General features: G+C 40.5%; 1 long non-coding RNA gene across 3 annotated transcripts in view; it reads right to left on the bottom strand.

Annotated features, from left to right (window-relative positions):
- The window catches only part of LOC138836967 (uncharacterized), a 102768-nt gene that overhangs the window by 10201 nt on the left and 67958 nt on the right, over positions 1-24609 (bottom strand). For all 3 annotated transcript variants that reach the window (XR_011375132.1, XR_011375130.1, XR_011375131.1), the window contains 2 exons: positions 4350-4386; positions 2144-2287 (listed from right to left, as the gene is read on the bottom strand). This is a non-coding gene — a long non-coding RNA (uncharacterized lncRNA). The remainder of the gene's footprint in view (positions 1-2143; positions 2288-4349; positions 4387-24609) is intronic.

Raw genomic sequence — 24609 nt, 5'->3', positions numbered from 1 at the left:
TGTGAGTTTTTTTTTTGGCTTAACCAAGTGCCCTACTGAGCAAAGGCACTTTATAATGAGCATGTATAAGTGTGCTGGGTAGAAATGCATTCCTGAAGACGTTTCCATTAGACCCTTAGTCAGAAAGATGAAGAGAGCCTATGATGGAAGAGAAATGGCCACCATGAAGTGTCTCAGCTCTAGCCTAAGAGTCCTCCTCACTCACTGCTTCACAGGACTCTCAGAGTGTCCTACCCAAGTCAGCTTCGGCCACACACAGTTCCCCCTGGGAGGCGATCTCCAGCACCAGTCCCTTAGCTGCATGTCCCCTGTGCCCGTCACTTTCTGTAACCATGGATGGAATTTCAAATAGTGAAGAGACTCAAAAGTTATTTCCATTCAAGTTTAGATCTGAAAACGAGCCTGGAAAACATCCAAACCCATAGGTTATGAATGTCGTCAAGACGTACAAACATTTTTTTCCCCATTAAATCTCATGAACACGTAATGGCACAACGTTAAGATGGCTTTCTTGGGTGAAAGGCCCAACTACCCGTTCTCTGTCCCTCCTCCCTTCCCCAACTTCCACACACTGTGGCAGAACCTAAGGCTCTCCCCATGACCCTGGGCTAAAGAGGAATACATTTATAAAAGATATAATAATCTCTCTGTGTCTCTTTCTCATTTGCTCTCTCTCCTTGCTCTCCTTCTCTTACCCCATTCTCCTCCTTCTCCTTTCTTCTGCTTCCCTCTCCCTCCCTTGCCCCCCCTTCTCCTTCCCTCTCCTTCTCTATCTGTCTCTCTCTCTCTCTCTGTATGTATCTTCTTGTGACAAATGGAAAACAGAAGCCCAGATAGTTAAAACAGCTTGCCTATTTTCAGCTACATAAAGGCACACTAAATGTTCTGGAGATCCACATTCTACAAACACATAGAATGACAATAAGTTCAACCATCAATTTAAATGTTTTAATAAGGTAAACTGAGCAATTGGAGAAATACAGACTAATCAGTTCGAATAGAACGGGCACAACCTATGAGCCACTTATTCCACATTCAGACATGCGTTCCAGAACAATCTGTGCAAGGACTCATTTTAAAAAGTTGCAATTACTATTTTGGGGGGGATGGGAGAGGATGAAGTAGGCTAGACTAAACTGGATTATAATTAAATAGAAAATTAAGGTATTATTTTGAGAAAGATTTATATATAAGTTTTGGTATGTTAGGACAAGAAAATATACAAGAATACTCTGCAGCATTGTTTATGAATACTGAAAAATTCGAAGTAAGCTGTGGTATAGTATCTTTGCAATAAAAAATATATGAAGTGACTTATGCTTCTAACTAGAAAGGAAATAAATATATGATGACCTGTTCTTGATAAGTTATTCCACAAAGTAGTTTCATTGAATGAATCCAAAACTAAATTGCTAAAGTCTAATGTGCACTTCAAAAAGGGCAGGTCACAAAGTAATGTGAAAAGTATATTTGCCTTTATATCAAGTGTTAAGACAAGTTAGCATGTTGTAAATATGTATACAGACACAGTGTGAAAGGAAATTGAAGAAATGTTTGTCTGAGATAAGATGAATGGAAAAGAGTACTAAAAAACAAACAAACAAAACCCACAAAGCTGGGCGGGCACTGTTGTCTCATGCCTATTATCCTAGTTACTTAGGAAACTGAGATCATGGTTCAAAGCTAGCTGGGGCTGGAAAGTCCATGAGACTCTTATATCCCATTAAATATCAATCTGGAAGTGGAGCTGTGGCTCAAACTGGTGGAGCTGTAGCCCTGAGCAAAAGAGCTCGGAGACAGTGGCCAGGCTCTGAGTTCAAGCTCATACAAAAACAAAAAACAACAACCAAAAAACCCCACAGAACTTCTCTAAAGTATTCCTGTCAAAATGATAGGACAGCCCCAAACAAAATGATGACATGTGATTTGTTATTATCCTGTTTTTTGTTGTTGATTAATACATATTTTAAGTCATAGAAACAGATCTGAAGCCAAATGGTGGATTGCTGATCTTCCTGGAGTAAACATCCAGGGCAATATACTGTTAGATTCCAAGGGCAGGCTTCCTTCTCTGCTCCCAGCTCAGGGTCTATTTGCAAATGGCAGGATTTATATTATTTCAATCCTAATTTTATTCACTTACCTGAGAGATAATTTTCTCCACAGTCTATCAAGGCCACATCTGCTCTGGCCAAAAATAGCACAAAGTACATAGGTAGTTCTGTGAAGGCCAAGCTGTTACTCTGCAGTTTGTCAACACGCTCTGTTTTCCTGCTTTGCTTTGAGCCTTGAAACAAAATATTAAGTCACATTTGGTAGAGAAATGATCTACATACCAGAAACTTGACAGAGTGGGAGAGAGACAGAGACACAAATAGAGAAAGACATTGAGATAGAGAAAAACAGAGCCAGAAAGACACACAGAGAGAACAGAAGGAGGAGAACCATTTTTGAGTGCGAATATAGACAAACTCATGGAAAGCAAACAATTTTAATCAGAATAACACTGAGAAAAGGTAAGACAAGCACACATTTTATTTTAGTACTTGAAACAGTTGCATTTTGTAGCCTTTAATCATAAATGCCCAACCTACTAGGAAAGGATTTGTTAACTTTTTCCCTCCTAGTCTTCTTTAAGATAAAAACAACAGGACAAATCTTAACTCTGTGAGATTTATGGCGCTTTGGAAAAGTTCAAGGCTGTGGTTTATTACTGGCCCCTTTCATACTCTTCAAGTTACATAAGATGCTGGCTCCTCTGTTTCTTCTTTCAAACTAAGTAGTTCACCACAACCTTTAGGTCAGTGTCTGCTTTTTAGGTAGTCAAGCTAAGACATTCTGCTCTTGGAAGGGGGGAGGTTGGCAGAAAATTAAGATAACCCTGGAGGTCTAAGGTCCAGAGAGGATTAGTTGCTGGAGAAAATGACATGATTGTATCTTTTAGATACTTTCCACCTTGGAAAGCCAGCATATTGCCATGAATTATCATCATACTCTTTTTGTAGTGCTCCGGAAAACTCAGATCTGTGACAAATCCTGCAGTTGGATCAAGAGCAAACAGCAGCTGGGTGGCTCACACCTATAATCCTAACACTATGGAGGCTGAGAGCTGAGGATTATGGTTTGAAACCAGCCAAGGAATGGAAAGTTAATGAGATTCTTATCTCTAATTAGTCATCTAAAGGCTGGAAGTGGAGCTGTGGTTCAAGTGGTAAAGAACCAGCCCGAGGGAAAGAACTAAAGACAGCACCTAGTCCTTGAATTCTGGCACACACAAAGCAAGAACACAACAAAAGCAGACAGAAGAACTCAAGAAAGCAAGAAAAGAAGTAGGGAAGGAGGGATCGGAGGTGAAGGGAGGGAGGGAGGAAAGAAGGAAGGAAGCAAGCAAGCAAGCAAAGGCAGCAGTCACTAACATGAATTGAATGCTTGCTCTTCTAAGTCTTCCCTCCTTTATTCCTTAGCACCTTCTCTGGTGGGTTCTATTACCAGCCTCATTTCACAGATGAAAACCTGAGCACAGGATGGGTAGATACCATATTTCAGGTTTTCTAGAACAGGTGGTAGAACCAGAATTTAGATGTTAGCCAGTTTCTTCACACAACATTGACCTTTTAAGTGTCACGTTAAAGCCAAGGGATAATATTTAAAATAAGTGCCAACAGCTACTGAGATGACAAAGTATCGTTATGTTGGTAGCTTTGTGGCTCGGGCCTCAACTACAGATCTCTAGAGAGTATCCATAGGCCAGAGATAGTGAGAGTACATCACTAAATGTCAGAATCCCTTTACTAGAGTTCTTAGCAACCCAGAATATTGGATTCAGGGATGGAACAGAGACTTCCAGGGATGGAATAGAGGCTCCTCTGTTTCCTGCCTTTTCTATGGTACAGCTAACTTTTTGCTATTCCATCAGCCTAGAGAATGAAAAAGGAGATAGACTCGGAAATGATATTCAGTTGAAGTCATAAACTGAAGTCTGATTCTAGTATTGCTATTTACTAACTAAATGGACTTAACGTTCCTGGTCTCATTTTTCTTGTTTAGAGAGAGAAAACAAAGCTAGGCTCAGAAAGATAAAGGGCATATATTTTCTTCCATATGTTGATCTTAGATCTAAAATACAACCTCCCATGTAAAGGCACACAGAGACATATACTCAACCACGTGTTTCAGCTGACGAAAGCTTGGGATATACAGTAGCAAAACTCCACAGTCATCATTTCCAACAATTAACAGCTTAACAAAATGAACATAAAAAAGCTGAAACAAGATGGGAGGGGTGTTCATAAGAGAGGGGTGGATGAAGGTAAAAGGGAACAGGGGACACATACTGCCAAGGTACATACCTCAGTGTGTGTAGTAACTGGGAAATGTGAAATGAGTCTGTGGAGGAGGAAACAAGGAATGATAGAAGAGGGTTACTGGACAGGATGCACTGGACATGTAGATGTACACATTCCATTGTAACCCTCATTACAGCCTTTTTGATGTTCAGGAAAAAGAGATTGTAATGATAAAACAAAAACAGATACCAAGCATCTCAACATAGGTGTTAAGAATTTTGATGATACGCCCTGAAGACAGATGAGGACTTTCTTGTTCCCTTCCATCAGTCCCTAAATGGCTTGTGAAAAACCCTGGTGGATCTTCGAGAGCCTTGCTTTGTACCACGATCACTCATCTGGGTCAGGTTTTTCTCTCCTTTTAAAACCCCCATCTAGAAAAGGGTAACCACTAACTGTCCCAAACTGCCAATTCCGCCATTTTGTGTTTGGGGGTCCCAGGTCTAGGAATTAGGAGTTTTCTGCATGAGCCGTGGTACCTTTCACCTTCCAAAGGTGAGCAATCCTGATGTGCCACCAATCGCAATTACACCCAGGTAGAAAGACAATGATTCTAACTCCTGCTAAGTTCAAGTACTAGAGAAATGAGAACTAAGTTTCCTACCATTGCTGGATGCATATCGAACTTAGCAGGCATCCTCCTAGAAGTGTGTGTGTGTGTGTGTGTGTGTGTGTGTGTGTGTGTGTGTGTGTGTGTGTGTGTGTGTGTGTGTGTTTGGGGGGTTGGGGGAGGTAATGACATTCCAACACCTTTGTTCTGGGTAATTCCAGATACATGAGGAATGCAAGACAGCATGACCTTTCAGAGAGGTTCTGGCCATGTGATCTCATATGACTGCCTCACTGATAAGTATCACTTGAAAACGATGCCCAGTGTGACCAGCTATGGCAGGCTGTGAGCCCCACAGGCTCTGAACTACATTCTGGCTCCCTGCGCTCAGCGTTGGTCTCTCCATGGGTGACTCACGGCATGAAACATGCCCACATGGCACTAGCTTGTGGTCTGGCAGTAGCTGTGTGCCAGCTGAGTGCTCTGCCAATCCTTCTCCACGCCAGGACAATCTCCATTCCAAAGGAAGCCAGCCCTGACGGCTCAGGTAAGAGCCAGTCCCCTGGAGAGCTGTGGCTGAGAACTGTTTGGATCCAAACAGACAGGAAGAAAGCGATCAGGTGCTCTAGTCTCAGAGGACATTAGACAGATCACACCCCGAACATGCCCACCTCTGGGCTCTGACGGACTGTAGCAGATGACTGGAAAAATCCACTCTCCACAACACACGGCTGAGTCAACAGCCTCAGGATCTGTCATAAGGCCGGTGAGCTGCGTCACTAGTGAGATAAGCATGGGTGGTGTGTAGCCGCCCAAGTCCCCTTACAGTGGGACACCCATTAGTGATTCATTCTGTTAACTCCTTTAAGGACTCTGCACCCGTCCTTCCCTTGTGCATGGCTTAATTCTTTGGCATCACTCAATTGACTTCTTCTGCCACTCAAGTCTCATCCAACTTCCAATGTCTTAGACCTTGCATGTATTCAGCCTCCCCCAACATGCTAGCCACAAGGCTGTGTTAGACTCTTGACTTCAGGGGAGCCAATAACTCTGTCTTCATCAATCTTTTATCAGGACCTAGGAAATTGTCAGATAAATAGGTAATCAGTAAAAAAAACAGTAGAGGTAAGTAGCTCCTTGACTGTACCTAAGAGAGGTAGGTGCGATTGGTGTCTCTCTGTGCTCTATGGTAGCGTTGAGATGTCAAGCGAGCCTGTAGTCATTTTTCATAAGGAAAACCAAAGCCTTCCCTGAATGCTAGCCAGTCAACTTTTGGGTTAGCATTGGGTTACATGACCAGTTCTATTGGCCATATGTGGTTTCCAGTACACCTTTTTCCTTTCTTAATGGAGGACTGAGACCATCAAACTTACAGCACCTGTGTCCTGGCATCCATGTTTTTTTGTGTGTGTGTGTCCGGTCGTGGGGCCTGAACCCTGGGTCTGGGCACTGTCCCTTAGCTCTTCAGCTCAAGGCTAGTGCTCTACCTCTTGAGCCACAGCATCACTTCCGGCTTTTTTTTTTTCTTTTTGCTTATGTGGTGCTGGGGAATCGAACCCAGGGCCTCATGCATGCAAGGCAAGCGCTCTACCACTGAGCCACTTTCCCAGCCCCCCATGTTTTTTCTACATAACTTTTTCACTTAGGAATGCCTTTGGTTGGAAGTAAAAAAAAAAAAAAAGACAGTAATTACAACCTATTAAAGTATATGGTGATTCAAAAACAAATCAGTTATTTTTCTCAATAAGAACAAATCAGGAGGCATACGGCCCAGTCTTTGTGTGGTAGATAGCTCAGCCATATGGACCTTGGCTCCTTCTCTGTTGTGTTCTCTTTCCTTAGCATATAGCGTATAGCTCTCGTCTCATGCATGTTCCGAGAGAGCTGCTGCATCACCAAGTATCATGTGTTCATTCCAGTGAGAGTCTCAAACCCAGAGGGAGGCTGTGTGCAACACAGCAATCGCTGTGCAAACTAGTGCAACACAGCAATCGCTGAACGACACAACCAATTAAGCATCAAAATGCTGGAAGTACAGCTGTGGCTCACGTGGTAGAGCACTAGTTTTAAGGTGGAAAACTAGCCCAGGGACAGCAGTTCAAGCCTCAGGATTGGGACAAAAAGAAACCCAAAAAATTCTTTTCCAAAATTACAATTTAAATGCACAGAATCTAAGTTTTCAAAGCAGGTCCCTTGCGTGATTGTGTTTCTAAACCTTCTTGAGATGGCGTTTGAATTTTTTCAATCCCATTTTAGGTTTAATTATCAGCCCTTTCTAGAGTCTTTTCTTTTCCTTTCTTTTCTTTAAGCTAGCAAAGGGTACTTTATGTTGTTTCAGACCAAAGGCTCTTTGTGTTGAGAGCACCCACCTTCGAATGTCTTGCATGGTGCAACAGGCCCCCTGCACTGTTTCTACCTGAGGTCAGAGCATCATTCCGCCTCCCTCACAGCCCTGAGTCTCTGTCCCATTCTCTCTCCTCCTCTGAGGTGATCCGAACAGTGCAGACATTATGTCATCAGTTTGATAGCACCTCACCTCTCCTCACCTTCTGAGGGTGTCTGTATGGTCTCAGACCAGAAGGGAGGCTTTGATGGCATTGATGGCCTGTGTGTGACAGAAGGCTGGGGGCTGGGCAGTAGACCCCACCAACTAGTACTACACACCAACTAGTACCACCAACCAACTAGTACCACACAACTGCTGAATGACCAGCGCAGACCACATACTAGGCTTCCAGCTACCAGAGCTCCAATACACACCAACTTACAGTCATCCACACTCCCACACTCAGCCAAGACCATGAAAGACCCAGCCAGCCCATTTTAGCATTCCATCTCCGCTAACAGCCTCAGAAATATTTTGTGGCAGATTTTAGGGTTTATCACTTACATGATTATCTATTGCTCATGCAGATCTCTGTAGAGCTCTAGCTCATTTACGACCCCGGTCTAAAATTCTTTTTCAATGCACAGCTCTCAGGTCTGTATGAATTTTAAGCAGAATTTTTCAAAATAGGTTACCTGCACCTTGCAGGTTTTATAGGTGCCATAATGAGAAAACTTTTGGAATTGCTTGGCTAAAGATGAATAGCTTCCTCATTGCCAGACATTGTAGAGCTTTTTTAATATTCCAGGATGCCTGAAGAGTATCTAAGAGAAAGAAGTAATATGTGGCTTTCTGTGTGTGTGTGTGTGTGTGTGTGTGTGTGTATGTGTGTGCCAGTCCTGGGACTATTATTTGGGGTCAGGGCACTATCTCTGAGTTTTTTGGCTCAAGGCTGGTGCTCTCCCACTTGATCCACAGCTCCATTCTGGCTTTTTGATAGTTAATTGTAGTTAAGAGTCTCGCCGACTTTCCTTCCCAGGCTGGCTTTGAACCACAATCCTCAGATCTCAGCCTCCTGAGTACCTAGGATTACAGGCCTGAGCCACCAGCGCCCAATGTATGTGGCATTTTTCAACATTATTTAAGCTCTAATGAGGTTATTCCTTGGCATATATAAAAAGTTCAGTGGTCCAAAAGATAGGTTATAAGAAGCTGTGCCGAAAGAGGGGAAGGAATGGCACACACCCTTCTTCCAGCTCCTCAAGTACCAAGGATCATAGTCTATAATGTGGGTTCTCTGATGTGGGTTCTGTGATGTAAGTCATGTCCAAATTTAACTGTTCCCTGGGGAGTGCAGCCGGCTAGTGGAGACCACCTCTGAGCCCTCAGCGGCTGAGTTATTCAGCACAGACACTACCTTTGGTCTCAGAGATTTTGACACTAGACTTGGACCATTCATGCTTTTTCTCCCGTGATCCTGTCACTCACCTTCAACACCAGCATCTTTGGTCATGTGAGAAGAGAGAGAATGGAGATAATAATCGAAGAGGTTAAGACATTAATAATTTTATTCTGGTCTAATTCAAGTGAAGCAGTTTGAATTGAAGAAAGAAGGACCAGGCTACACTGATCTTAAATGTCCAGGTCGGTACATGAACTAAAAATATATTTGTCTTGTTTAGATTCACCTTCGTGAAAGACCATTGGCTGTCATAATATCAAATCATAACATATCAAAATATACTTCCTACCAGTGTGCAAACATATCCCCCAGATATATGATATTGATTCAGCTGCCTCCTAAACTTTAGTTGCTTTAAGCACTCCTAACAGGTAACATGACTCTAGAAAAATTAAACATCCAGATTCGATTCTTTTTTTTTTTGGGGGGGGGGTCCAGTCATAGGGCCTGAACTCTGGGCCTGGGCGCTGTCTCTCAGCTCTTCAGCTCAAGGCTAGCGCTCTACCATTTGAACCACTTCTGGCTTTCTTCCTTTTTGCTTATGTGGTGCTGGGGAATCGAACCCAGAGCCTCAGGTATGCAAGGCAAGTGCTCTACCACTGAGCCATCTTCCTAGCCCCCAGATTCCAATCGTTTTGACGAAGCCTGATGTACAGGACTTTCTCTTTCCTGAGTCATTTTCCCCCTTCCAGAGGTAAAGAGGCCCAAGTCAAAGAGGGAAATAACTAATGAACATATTTTGCATCATAATTTGTTCCTAGAACCTATGGCTCATGAAATAAGTTTTAGAGAAATCCATCTCCAAAAGTTCAACATTATCAACTATGTAACAATTTAAAAAACATGTCTATCCCCAAGATAAATATTCCCAGGCACTATTAATAAGGCTCATTACACAAATGTCATTCAGTCTTTAGATAGCTGATGGTATAGTCAGACTGCACCCCCACACAATTCCTGTTAATGTCTTAACCCCAGGACTGCAGAATATCACTTTATTTGGATACAGTTTTTACAGAAGTAACCACATTAAAATGAAGTCATTATACTATGTACTAATCTAATATAATGAGGGGGAATTTGTCACTGAAATGAATGGATGGAAGACAATGTAAGCAGGCTCCTGGAGAAGACAGCTATCAATGAGCCGAAGAGAGAACTTAGGAGAAAAAACCTTTCTCTCAGGAGAAACCTAACCTCCTATTACATTGATGTTGGACTTCTAGGTTCCAGATTGGTGAGACAGTAAATGCTGTTTCAATCACTCCATTTTATAGAACTTTCTTTGAGAAACCATGACAAATGAACATAGCAATTTTGTTGGGAAAAACATAATGTTTCAAAACTCCAGTTGGCTCATCTAGAGCAGTAGATAGTAGATGGCCTTTGAAACCTCTTTAACCTCTGAAGGTTAATGATCAAGGATGAAGGTCACCTTTCACTAATTGTCCTGAGATCTTCCAAGGAGAACTCTTCCTTTTATCTACAAATCAACAGATAATAGACACCCGATTTGATTATGCTCTCTTGCCATCCTAGTGAATAGTTCACTAATAAGTTTAGAAAGTAAAATAAGGAGAAAAGGTGGCTCAAAGTGACTTATGGAAAAGCTACAAACTTCTGAGTTCATATTTTTTTGCAAAAGAAATCCATCGTTCAGAAAAAAATAGCTTAAACCAAGTATTAGTATGTATTAGGATGTGTTAGAAGTATTAGGATGGTGCTTAGATAGAATTATTAACAAGGAGTACAAATGTCATGATATGATTCTCCATGGCTGAATCTCTGCAAAATAAACAATGAATAGACCATTTCTTTCCTGGCTTCTGGGCTGTCACTAACTAACTAAGGGGATTATCACAAAAGAGAACATGTTTTTGAGAGAACTAACTAGTCAGCTTCTGTGTGGGTCTATCCTGTCCCAGCTCACCAATAAAACAGTTATCAATGATGACTTCTGCAACATTTATTAGCCTCTGGTCGACATGTATCATCTGGGTATAAACCCAGACCATTAATGCATCTACAAAGCTCTAGAATATACAATTAATGCCAGCATCGTAATGAGAAAGAGGTACATTTTTGGCAACCAAAAGTACAATTTTAAATGCTATAAAACAGAAGTGATGTTCCAGCTCCTCTTCTGTGCACCTCATTGAGATCACAGTCCTATGCCAAAGAAGAGAAAGATGAGCATTCTACTCTATGATATGATTTTATCACCACAGGCCAGGGTGACCTTCTTCAGCAGCTGAACAGCTGGCTCAGTATCAACTAGACTCAAACAAAAAATCAACATGCTTGGCAAACATCAATCCAACATTCACACAGACAGTGCTTGTATTAGAATTCCAAAGAGACAGAACACTCAAAGAGGATCTATTTACTAAGGAAGATTTTTGTTAAGGGTGCCTATACATTGTAATAGAACCACACGAATTTCAAAGCACTTTCAACACCCTCGGGTGAAAAGAGACAAGGGGAAGGAGGAATTGACAAAAAGTGAAAGGAGAAACTTCATTTGCCTCCTTCTCTTTAATTTTTCTGCTAAGGCTTCCCTTTGCTTTGTGTTCAACTAAGATAAAAAGCATAGTGTTTATTGATATGTTCCACAGTGTCCATCTCTGAAGACCAAGGTCAATAGACCTGGAAGGGTGACTGAATTATATATGGCACAGTAAACCACACCAGCACTCACACTGAAGTATCTGCAAAGTTTGGGAGAGAAACATGTCTGACTTTTGCTCACCACTTTATCCTCAGCTCCATCATTTCAACATTAACCAATTCCATGACTAGCTAACACCAATGAATTAGTCAACAATTCAATGCCAAATGAGCAATACTCAGTTACTGATGACCCCACAAGCAAAGGGCAGTTGCCCTCATTTGAGCCACCGATTGCAAAGTAAGTCGTCAGACATCTGTATTTTCTCCAACCTCCCATACATTTAGAGTTTTCTTCTACCCCCAAAAGCTCCAGTAATTTACATGAATGACTTAGAGCACACAGAAATGTTCTTAACTCTTAAGTACAGTTTTACTATAAGCAATAAAACCCAGAAATAGCTATATAGGCAAGCTCTGTAGGCCCAAGTATGGGGCAGGGGAGACCTAGAGCATTCTTCCTCTCTCTGAGCATGCCACCCTACCACTGTGTCAGTATGTTTGTCAACCAGGATGCTCCCTTAGTTTTTAGGGAAGCTTCATTCTGTTTGGGCGATTTACACATCATTGGCCATTGGAGAAATGAACTGTCTTCAGCCCACATGCTTCCCCTGGAGGTAAACATGGCGGGCAGAAGTTAGTAATGTTCTCTAGCCTTGTAATCAGGTTACTCTAGAAAATAGCCTTTTCCTAAAGTAATCTAAGTAAGCCTAGTTCAACCCATCTCAAAATAAAACAAAACAAAACAAAAACAAAAAAACCCACTCCTCTCAGAAAATTTCAAAGGTTCTAAAAGAAACTACGTCTAGGACTAAATGCCTTCAAAAAATTATGTACCACCATGTCTGAGACATAACATAACATGTGCCTATGAATAAATAATTCACACTTCAGTAGGTCATTCTAGAGCTCCTTCTTCATTCTTCTCGTGATATAAGTGAATTTTTTAAAGCCTAAGATCTATGCAGTCAAGGACCTCTTCCCTCTGGCCAGATAATCTAAAGATTAACCTACCATCTCCTAGAATCTTAGAACATACTCCCTCTGATAGTCCAGGCCCAAGTAGACTTAGAGCAGACCTACTCTAAGACTTGCTAGAGATGGAACCTGACTTACTGATTGACTATATCCTCTAGCCTCCTCACTGCTTAAAAGGAAGAGGAAGCTGGGGCATTTTCTGGAGAAAATGGACATTTTTCTAACATTATATGTTGTATATTATAACTCCAGAAGGAATAGTTCTCAATGGTATGAGACTCGCCATATCCCAAAGCCAAGTTGTCACATCATAGGAGAAAAATAGTCAAGCACCTGCCCAGAATTCAAACCCTAGTACCACCCAAAAGAAAAGTAGAATAAGAAAGAAAAACTGATCAAATCTTATTTAGTTTTTGGTTTAATCTCTAGATTAAATCTCTAGATTAATCGCTAGATGCCTGGTGAATGATATGTTCTTTAATGAATATTTCTTCGATGAATAAAGGCGCAAGTATTTTTTATTGTCAAGGTGATGCACAGAGGGGTTACAGTTACATGAGTAAGGTAATAAGTACATTTCTTGTCAAACTTGTTACCCCTTCCCTCATTTTTCTCCTACTCTGCCTCCCCGCCCCAAGTTGTATAGATCATTTCCAACATACTGTCTTGTGTATGTAGCTTTTACATTGGTTCCCCCCTTGTTCTTTGTCTCACCTTTTTGTTGTTCCCCTTCTTTCCCCTAATTCAAATAAATATATATACAATACCAGGGTACCAAAATCAAATACAGTGACAACAGAGGATATACTATAGGGGGAAGAATATTCAAAAGAAACAAAAAAAATCACATAGTACATTAAAAACAACAACAACAAAGAAAAATCTCTTGTGTCCATGTCTTAGAGTTCATTTCACTTAGCATCATCTTTTACAGTCATGTATACATAGCTATTGAGCTAGTCTGCTAACTCGCCAAGACTATCCTAGATGTATACTAATTATTGCACATAAGGGAAACCATGGGACCTATATTTCTCTGGGTCTGGCTTACTTCACTCAATGTGATTTTTTCCAAGTCTTGTCATTTCCTAACAAATGGGGCAGTGTCATTCTTTCTGATGATTGATATATATATATATATATATATATATATCACATATATATATATATATATATATATATATATATCACATTTTCTTGATCCATCTACTGAGGGGCATCTGGGTTGGTTCCATATCTTAACTATGGTAAATAATGCTGTGATGAACATGGTTGTGCTGGTAGCTTTAGTGTGGTCTTGTTTGTGATTATTTGAGTAAATACCCAGAAGTGGGATTGCTAGGTCATAGGGAAGCTCTATGTGTAGTATTTTGAGGAACCTCCATACTTTCCAGAGTAGTTGAACAAGTTTACACTCCCACCAACAGTGCAGTAGCATTCCCTTTTGGCCACATCTTCTCTAGCATCTGTTGTTACTAGACTTCTTGATTACAACCATTTTATGTATTTTTTATTTAATTTTTATTTCTTTGTCGGTCTTGGGGCCTGAACCCTGGGTCTGGGCCCTGTCCCTCCGTTCTTCAACCCAAGGCTAGTGCTCTACCACTTGAGCCACAGCACCACTTCCAGCTTTTTCTGTTTATGTGGTGCTGAGGAATCGAACCCAGGGCCTCAAGCATGCAAGGCAAGTGCTCTACCACTGAGCCACCTTCCTAGCCCAGTTATACACTTTTAAAAACCTTTTAATTTGTTAGTATCAGGATTTGAACTCATGGCTTCATGCTTGGTAGATTGACACTCTGCCACTTGAGCCACATTTCCAGCCCTGCTTTCTGCCAATTATTTTGGAAGTGGATTCTAGTAAACTTTTCTACCCAGGCTGGCCTTGAATCACAAGCCTCCAGACCTCAGTCACCTAAGTAACTATAGGTGTGAGCCACCAACAGTCTGCTCTTTTTCTTTTTTGTTATAGTTTTTTGGGAACATTTTTAATGAAGTTTATTGTATTTCCATATGTACATAGCATATTTTCCATATGTACACAATAGCACCTAGAATAGCATATGACTCAATCAACAAATGTTTTCTAGTAGCTTAGTATTCCTGGGTGCATAAGCAAAATGCAAGAAATCCTACTACTGATTGTCTGAGGGGAAAACAAGCAATAGGGAAATTGCTTTGGTTTGCACACCATGCTATATATGAAAGCAAGCTTCTGGCCTGTAAGGGCTCTTAGCAAAGAGTATAAATATAAAAATGTAGTCTCGCCATTTCCAAACCAAGTGCTATAACTGTCAGGCAGGAAATACAGCCTCTTCATCTCCCTACCTCCTCTCTTCATTAAGTTCATCTGAGCGCTGGGGTCAGCGGGTCCCTTCCTCTCTGGCTGCTGTAACCAGTCATCTCTAGTATCAGAGCCTCAGGAGCCCAGCTGCTAGCTTCCCTGGGGAAGACAAATAGAAGAATGGCTTCAGTTCATGGTTCCTGAACCTTCGAGCTGCAGGTGTTCCATACGTAATGCTTTTATCTCATTTGCCATGATCAAACCCCAGAGACTAATTCCACTATCTAATTAAACCAAACCTTTTACATGCTTTTACCTTTAAAATTTAGGGGATGCCCTATCTCTGAATACTCACGGAATAGCATAGTAGAGGGAAAATAAAGGTATTCCCACCACATGCAGATTTAAAGGGCATAATCTGCCCTTCACTGTCTATTTACTCAGATACTTTCTTGGAATTTTAAGATCTGTACCAGATTTTTTTAATTAATGGGAAATATTATTCTCTTATGTTTTATATCACTGGCAATGAACTTCCGCATTCAAGCAACAGAATTATTAAGTCATATTGCTACTTTTTAAAAAAAAATCAGGGATGAATCAGAACATTTGTTAAAATTAAACACAAGTAGGAACCTTTCCTGGCAGAGTAGGAGCTTGCTAGATACAAATTAGAATCACTATGGGAGTTGTGACAATCTGGAAGATTAGGCCATATCTTAATCCAATTAAATCAGAGTCTGCAGGATGGCACCTAGGCCTTGAACACTTTTAAAATAAATATTTTATTTTAGAGTAATTTCAGGTTTATTAAAAAATTACAAGGATCATATGGATACCCAATTTCCTCTATTATTAATATATCTTGTATTAGTACAGTTCATTTGTTATTAATGAGCCGATAATAATGCTCTGATATTAACTGTGGTTCTTTCTTAATGTATGTGTATTTCCTCAGATTTCCCCCATTTTCTTTTTTTTTTTTTATTGTGAAAATACTGTACAGAGGGATTACAATTACATGGGCAAGATAGTGAGTACATTTCTTATCAAGCATTATAGCCTCCTCCTTTGTTTCCCCTTCCCATTCCTTCCCATCCTCCCCCCGACCCCCAATGATTTCCCCCATTTTCCTTTTACTTTTCTTCCAGGTCTCATCCAGGATGCCCCAATACATTTAGACATCATGTCTCCTCGGGTTTCTCTTAGCCAAAAGAGTTGCTCAGATTGTTCTTGTTTTAAATGACCTTGAGTTTTTGTGCATGCTAGCACTGTTTGGATATTTTACAGATCGTCTGGTAGTTGGGATTTACCTAGTGCTCACCTTGTGAGTAAACTGGGTTTGTGTGCGTTAGGAGGAAGATTGCAGTAGTAGAGAGCCATTCTTCTCACTTCCACTCAAGGGCACATCACTGCCGACCTTGACCTTGATCACCTGGCTAAAGTAATGAGTCCACCAGGATTCTCCAGCACAGTTTTACTCCTCTTCTCACGGTCTGCACTGTGCAGGGATGGATGGGATGAGGTCTAACTTACACTTAAGCAAGAGAATTGCATTCCCATTCTTTGTGAACAGAGTATGTCATACATTATTTGGAATGGTTTTCCACAGAAAAGTTGCCTTTCCTCCTCCATTTGTTTAATTCAACAATTTACTCAATTCTGTATGGATGCATCGCTATGGGACCAATTGCCTGTGTCCCTTTCACATATTACAATTGGTGTGTGTATGTGTGTGTGTGTGTGTGTGTGTGTGTGTGTGTGTGTGTAGACATATACATATATGTAATAAAGCAAGTGAGCAAATAACAATTAAACCTAAAGGCAGAAGAAATGAAGAGAGGGAAAACAGCCAACATTTATCAGGTATATGTGTGTGTGTGTGTGCGACAAATTCCATGCTAAGAATTATATACATTTAATTTACTTAATCCTCATGACAAATTTAATACCATTCTGACTTTTCAAAGTCTCAGAAGAGCTACCTAACTTGCCAGAAGGCATGCGGAGAGCCTGGCAGAGCCCGCCTGTTCCCCGAGTGTGCCTCAAACCCAGCTTCTCTATTCCCATTCCAGGAATCATTCTGCCATAACGCGCGCCTCAATTTCTTAACAAGAAATGAACATGGACAAAATTTTAATTTGATAAAGTTCCTGGATATTTTATAAGCTCTCTACTAAATCCGGCTTACTTTCTTATATAGACACCCCAAGAAATCTGGCACTGTATTTAAAGGAAGTGCATTATTCATTCCTTGTGGGACACAGACAGGCACATTTTCACCAACGGCCTCTTCCCTGGTGTCATTAGTGAATCCCGGGGGCTTCCATTCCTGCTTCCATAAGACGTGCCAGCACAGCAGTGCTAGCAATAATGAGACTCAGTCACAACAGAACAGATGCCAAAGACTCACTGGAGAGAGAGCCCAGGCCCAACCAAATTCTTCCCAATAAAACTGACAACAAAACTCAAGAAAATGAAAAGGCCAAGGAGGTCAAAGCTGGTCACAGAAACACTTGTAGAATCCAATTAGAAGTTGGGATTTCCCTGCTTTTCTACAGCAGGTCCTCCTGCGCACAAGTCCCTATCATTCCCCCTGAGGAACAGTGATGAGACAAACCAACAGAGTGGAAAACATCAATCTGAGAGAGGAATGGGGAAGAGCGCATAGCAGCAAGTGCAAAGCAATTCCTCGGTAATTAAAGGAACCGTATGAGAAGACAATCCTCTGCCATGTGATCTAGGGGGACATGGGGAATGGATGGTGGAAATTTCACAACTTTTATGAGCTATCTATAAGCAATTTTATTGACACAAACATTGGGCATATTTATGGCCCAACACAGAAATTAGATTTATTGATTGATGCATCAATAGATATAAATACATACAAATAGGATTAGTTATTGATAGTTCAACATACATATTCAGCAGGTTATGGTCAAATTAGGCTACTTAGCATTTTCATCACCTTCAGCATTTATCATTTCTTTCTGTGGGGATCCTGGAATGGCATTCTTCCAGATGTTTGAGAGTCTCTGTTTTTCCTTTTTGTATTATTCTGGGAATCCCAAATAGAAGTAAAGAAATGTACTCATTACCTTGCTCATGTAATTGTAACCCCTCTGTATGGTATTTTCACACTAAAAAAACTTATTAAAAAAAAAGGAAGTGTTTCAAAAGTCACTGGTCTTGGGTCTGATTCTCAATCTTTCAAGTCCCGGAATTCATGTTTGTTCACTTTTTTGGAGCTACTCCATTCCACAGGTATTTCCATGTTAACTGGATTATTAGACCCTAAATTGCAAACTACAGGGCCAATGTTTGCTGTTAATATTTTTATTTGTATTTTTCATTTATAGAGGTGGAATATTTTTTATTAGTCTTGATATTCATCTTAGGATATCTTCTATATTCATTTGCTATTTCTGAGTAGCAACTATGCATCAACTCAGAGACATCAAACAAGTTAACTACTTGATTTTGTTCACACATCAAAGCTCAGCAGGGAACTTCTGATCTTGGCCAAGTCGAGCTTGATCTCCCCTGGAGTCCTCAGGCTCTTATGGTCAGTTGGTGTAGGTGCTACACCAACTGTTGTCTGGCTATCAGCAGGAGTAACTATGTAAATGGACCCTGTGTATCATCATTAAGCAAGTTGGACTGTAAGTATTCCCATAGTGGTTGTATAGAATTTAATGGGTGGAGCAGAGAGAAAGCTAAAGAGAGAGAAGAGAGAGAGGGGAAGAAAAGAGATTTGAACACTCAAAATCTCCTTAAAGCTAGGCTCAGAACAGGCACACTGTCATCTCCACGTTCATTGAAGGGATGTAGTTGCACATAGTCATACTGAATAAGGCCTGGATTAAGGGAAGGAGGTAATTACAGCTCCTTTGGCATCAATCCACTACCCTTCCTTTTCTCAGGCTCTCAGAAACTGAATTAATAAGCAGGGGTTGCTTAGTGAATATAAAATCAAGTGTAATTGGACGGTGCGAAGGGGTTATTTAAACCAGGCTTCAAAGAACTTGAAATACTACCCTGGATCAAAAATCAGAATAAACTAGAATATTATATATTACCAGAAATCTCTCCTCCCATACCTCAACCACACATATGCATACACGCATGCATATGCACACATACACACACACACACACACACACACACACACACACACACACACACATACACACACACACACCAATACTTCCACCCCAACCTCAATGCCCCCCTGCCAGATATTTTCAGGGTGGATTTCTTCCACACATATTCCTACTAGATTTAATTTTTAGGGCAACATCTATTTCCACATAGTAGATTTACCTTCTGTGATCCCTACAACAATTATTCTGTTTAGCTTTTCATCAATAAAAATTTAATTGTTTCAGGAAGAGATGGACTAACACTTTATCTTCCACCTTTCCTTAGGAGCATAGAGATAATGGCATGTCTGGAATCTGGAAAGATTTTCTCCCTCCTTTCATTGATTCAAGCGGTATTGTCCAGCCCAATCATTCAAAATTCATGGGGACAGGTCAAAATATCTGTGGAAGACAGGTTTTATTGTTCACTAAGAAAGGTTTTCTGAAATGATCTGAAACTGAAACCTGGTCATTTCCAAGGAGCTCGAAAGTCTATTAGAGTAAATTAACATTTTACTTCTCAACATGGCTTTGGAATGAGTCTATCTGCAGAAATTAGTTTTCTAGGTCGCTGTTCCATTACACAGTGCCCTCCTTATATGAGCCCAAGGGATAAATTTCTCTCTGAGTTCATAATGGGAAATATATGCTGCTTTTTAGTACTTGGCATGGTTTTGTGATGGTTCTTTCTCCAAACAATGAGAACTTCACATGTGAAGGTTCTTTCTCTGTGTTGTCTTGTGGACAATTAAATGTCAAATGTGAGACCTATCTCTGGCAAGTCCATATGAGTTCAGGTGTGGATTTTAGATATTAACCCTACCCTGGCATTGCCTTAGCTACCTAACTCTACATTTATTCTGTTTAGCTTCTTATTTAAATATTTATTATATACGATGATAATATATAATGTTATTAAATATTTCCTTCATTCCATATAAGGTATTTATTTAAGCAGACTGAAAGGTGGCATTTTAGAACTGTAAACAGAATAAAAACATTAATATTACTTTCCAAAGAAAGCTGTGGTTTACTTTTTGAAACACCTTTTTAAAAAAATTATTTAGTTTCATTTATTTTGATAGAACTCTTACTTTTGATTTCAGGTCCTGAGGGTGAATTAATCAAACTTCTCAATGGTTCACTAGTTTCTCTGGTCCAGAAAGACCCCTCTTATTTTGTTTTTCTTCCTGTCTAGCCCCCATCCTATTCCAGAGCTCCCCAAGGAAGCCATTCCAACCTTCTGATAGTAAGTGTTCTTATGGAATATATAGTTTTATGTGCATGGGCCTTAACTCTGCAAATGTTAAAAGGCACTTCAATCCATTTTACCATCCAGCACTGTTTTGAACAACTATGTGGTCAAAACACCTATGAGTACATCCAGTTTCTTATTTCCCTTTGCTGAAGAGCAGGAAACCAAATGTATTGGCTTCCTGGGTCCTCAAACTACCACTTACCCTCTCCCATCACAGATGTGCTCTAATGACCATTTTCATACAGAAGGTAAACACCCTTGGGAGTGATATTAATATAACAGGTGATATTAATCATTATTCCAGGACACTTGCTTTTCGCTATCACTGTCCAAAGCAAGCTGGGACGTCTATCTCCTTTGTCACCTGTGCCCATGGGAATAGATTAGGCTTGCTGTCTCAGAAAGTAAACCTAGATCTCATTTTCTTTTACCACTAAAATCTACACAAGTCTATAACCCCATCAACAAACACTTGACACTACTGAGCTTCCTGTTTTTTTTTAATCCAGTACATGGAAGATGATATACTATTGTTCATTTATTTTGAATTTTTCTGGCAACAATGAATTTGCGCGTCTCTCCCTATTCTTACTGCCTTCTTGAATTTTCTCTTCTTGGAAGTTGAACCCTTAATACTTTTCACATTTTCTACTGAAGTATCTGTCTTTTTTTCATTCATTTGGGGAGATGGGATGTCTTCCTAGAGTGTGGATTTCCTGTGTTCTTAAATTATGCATTATGACAATGACTCTTTAAGAATCAAGCTTCTTGGTGACAACAGTGTTGACATTATAATAAACAATAGAACATAGAGTTTAAGGCTGGGGATAAAGTTTAGCTGGTTGAGGGGCTGGGAAGGTGGCTCAGTGGTAGAGCGCTTGCCTTGCAAGCCTGAGGCCCTGGGTTCGATTCCTCAGCATCACATAAGCAAAAAGAAAAAAGCCGGAAGTGGTGCTGTGGCTCAAGTGGTAGAGCGCTAGCCTTGAGCTGAAGAGCTTAGGGACAGTGCCCAGGCCCAGAGTTCAGCCCCCACGACCGGACCCAAAAAAAAAAAAAAAGTTTAGCTGGTTGAGTGCCTGTCTAGCATGGCTTTAAGCTCTGGGTTCAGTCCTCAATATGCCTAAAACAATAACAACAACAAAACATAGTTCAGTGCATACAAAGCAATCAATAGGAGCCATCTTTGCATTTAGCCATGTGTCTTTCCAGGAAATTATTTAAGAGTCAACAGCTAAAGAAATCCTATTCCAATTTTTTTTCAGAGTCTACAAATCCTTTTTTTAAAAGGTGACAGCTATAAATGTCATGAGCATAGGCCTTAACTCTTCGAAAATATTAAAAGTAACTTCACTACCTTAGCAGTATCTTCCTGAATGGCACAACCAATAATAAATAGACCATAAGCATTGCCAGTCAACTCCTTTCTTCTCTTTCATGTAAGTTATTCTGCTTGTTCAAGGATAGATAGGAGGGAGGATTATCTGTCATCATTTATGAGTTGGATTGGAGTTTTGTGGGGTTTTTTTTGTCGGTCCTGGGGCTTGAACTCAGGGCCTGGGTGCCATCTCTGAGTTTTTCTGCTCAAGGCTAGCACTCATTAGAGTGCTTGAGCCATGACTCCTCTTCTGTTTCTTTGGTGGGTAATTGGAGGTAAAAGTCTCATGAACTTTCCTGCCAGGGCTGCCTCCAGACCATAACTCTCAGATCTCAGTCTTCTGAGTAGCTAGGATTACAGTCATGAGCCACTGGTGCCTGACATGGTTATATCATTTGCTGTTTTTCACAGAGAGCTACCAACCCCTAGATAAGTTCATAATGGAAATGAAGATGCAAGTAAACATCTTAAGTTTACTTTAATTACTTACTTCTTTGAGTACTTTGGATCTGCAATGCTTGACATTTGAAAGGCTTCATAAAAATTAATTAGTTGCATCACTTCTATAAAATGATTCAGAATATAAATGGGTTTCAAAATCAGGTGTTGGTTTCTATGGAAAAGTCACTGAATTCATCTGTGCCTTTCAGATTTTGTTTTCAAAACAAAATAAAAATAAATAAATACAACCCCTTATTTTCCAAGAACCCAAGAGATAAAATACACCCAGCTCAAGCATCAGCCCTCTGAAAACCCTTTTGCTTCTCCAATTACCAACTGATTCGACATTCTAGGAAAGCTGTGATTTTTTTTGTCAGCTGGAGAAAGTTTGCCATGGGTCTGTAAGATGGATCCTGTGATGTACTAATTATCTTGCTGCTTGTACATATGTTATTGGCAGCTCACATGTTCACAAACATTGTTATTGCTTCCTTCAAACCTGTAGCAGACTAACTGCCAGTTCAGGAAAACAAACGTCTCTAGACATTATTTACAGTACCTAATTTACTACCTTGGGGCAGTGTTTGTTTGTTTGTGTGTTGTTTAAATAAAACTAAGAGTATTCTCTCTCTCAGATTGTAAGTCTCCCAGGTTGCAAAATCTCCTTGAATTGTTTTAGTGACTGTCCCATTGCTCTGCAGAAGGGAAGGGAACTCTGACTAGCTCTTCACTGCGCTCCTTTCCTGACCTCCCCTCTTCACCACGAAAAGCAGAAAGCTCATTTCCAGTCTTGCAGGAGTTAGTCAATGCCCTTTAGCTTCAGATCCTTCCATGATACTTGGGCTGTTCCCATATTGTAACACAGAGCCTGGTGAGTATCAGGCATGAACTCTACACTGAACTATATTCTTCTATCCTTATGTTTCCTTTTCTATTTCTTTCTTTCTTTCTTTCTTTCTTTCTTTCTTTCTTTCTTTCTTTCTTTCTTTCTTTCTTTCTTTCTTTCTTTCTTTCTTTCTTTCTTTCTTTCTTTCCCTTCCTTCCTTCCTTCTTTCCTTTCCTTTCCTTTCTTTTCTTTTCTTTTTGTTGTTGTGGGGCTTGAACTCTGGGTCTGGGTACTGTCTTTGAGCTCTTCAGCTCAAGGCAAGTGCTACACGACTTGAGCCACAGCACCACTTCCAGTTTTCTGGTGGTTCAGTGGAGATAAGAGTCTCATGGATTTTCCGGCCCGGGCTGGCTTTGAACCGTGATCCTCAGATCTCAGTCTCCTGAGTAACTAGGATGACAGGCTGAGCCATAGGCACCTGGCACATTTTTTTTAAGAAACAGATTCTGGTGTGGGGCGGGGAGGGGGGTATAATTGGGTAGGGGGAGGGGGGAGGCTGGGAAGGGAGGTGAAGGGTAAACAAAGGAGGAGGCTGCAATGCTTGGTAAGAAATGAATGCATTATCCTGCCCATGTAATTGTAGCCCCTCTGTACAGTATGTTCTCAAATAAAATAAAATAAAATTTAAAAAAAATTGACAATAGCTAAAAAAAAAAAAAAAGAAACAGATTCTGTAACATCTATTTATAATACTCAGGCCACTCTGCTTTCTCTATGAAGCAGTTCATTCATATCTTTTCAATGGCTTTTTTCTCTTCTCCTGTTTCCTCTTTGTGTGGAACAGAACATCCATTCATGTGGTAGATCTGAATTTGACCTTAGACGGTGCATATACCCCCATATACCTAGGACAGAAACCCCTGAAATAGCTTGTAAGTTGCATATGGTATGTGTGGGTGTGTGTACATTTTCTTAGATAAGGGACTATGGCTTGCCTACCCTCAAATCATTCACAATTGCCCACATCTGTTCCTTTCCTTGTCAAAGAGGATGAAAAGCTAAATAGTTGCAATTTCTTAACTTCCTCGGCTTTGGGACCAGCAAAAATAAGACACCTCCTCTTGAATACAAAGCAAAGCCTTAACAGGAGAAAACCGTGTGTCCATCATCTCCCTCCCTGCCTTATTCTAGCCTGGAATGTGACTGTGAAATACAGATATAAAGCAGTCACCTAGCCGGACAGAGGTTGGTGCCAGCCTGTAAGGGCTGAGGAGCAGATTATTGGAAAATTCTGATCCAGGGCACCATCATTTCAATTCAGGAATCTCTCCTTCCAGACAACTTTTTACATATTGTATAATATACAAAAAAACTAAAGATAAGAAGTAAAAATATAAGCAATGTTCTTCCTGCCCCCTTAATAAGTCTTGTATATGTCCATATTAGTAAGCATCTCGTTCTAGTCATCTCTGTTGGATAATCAAAGCATATTACTAGTGGTGCAAATCAGCAAACTTCAATAGCATTGATGAGCAAGGGGTGAAGATACTCAGAAGAGCAGGTGGTGGGGGTATGAGCTCATTCTTTTTATATATAAACGACTGAAAGGAGAGATACACAATGGGGAAGTGGCAGCCTTTCGACTAGTGTAGCGCCAAAGCTTTCATGAACAAGAGATGATTTGGCACTTAGGAAAAAAGGAAAAAGAAATGTTATTTTAAATAGCACGACTGTTGAAGACTGGTCTCCCTCACCTTGCAAAAGTTACTTTTCCTTCAAGGTGTCCTTTTCTCCCTTTTCTAAATAAACATACTCTTCATTGCTGGCCCCACCCCTAATGACTGCCAGGAAGCCTAGTGGTTAGGACAGGAGGAAATGCTGGCTCACTTTAGGTGGCCTCCGGTCAGCTTTGGGGGAGGTGAGGGTTGGGATGGAGAAAGTAGATTCCCTG

Source organism: Dipodomys merriami, unplaced genomic scaffold, assembly GCF_024711535.1.
Source record: "Dipodomys merriami isolate MVZ:Mamm:240054 unplaced genomic scaffold, mDipMer1.0.p SCAF_26, whole genome shotgun sequence".
NCBI classification, from domain to species: domain Eukaryota; kingdom Metazoa; phylum Chordata; class Mammalia; order Rodentia; family Heteromyidae; genus Dipodomys; species Dipodomys merriami.
Note: the sequence above shows the minus strand (reverse complement) of the source record. Positions and strands in the feature narration are given on the sequence as shown.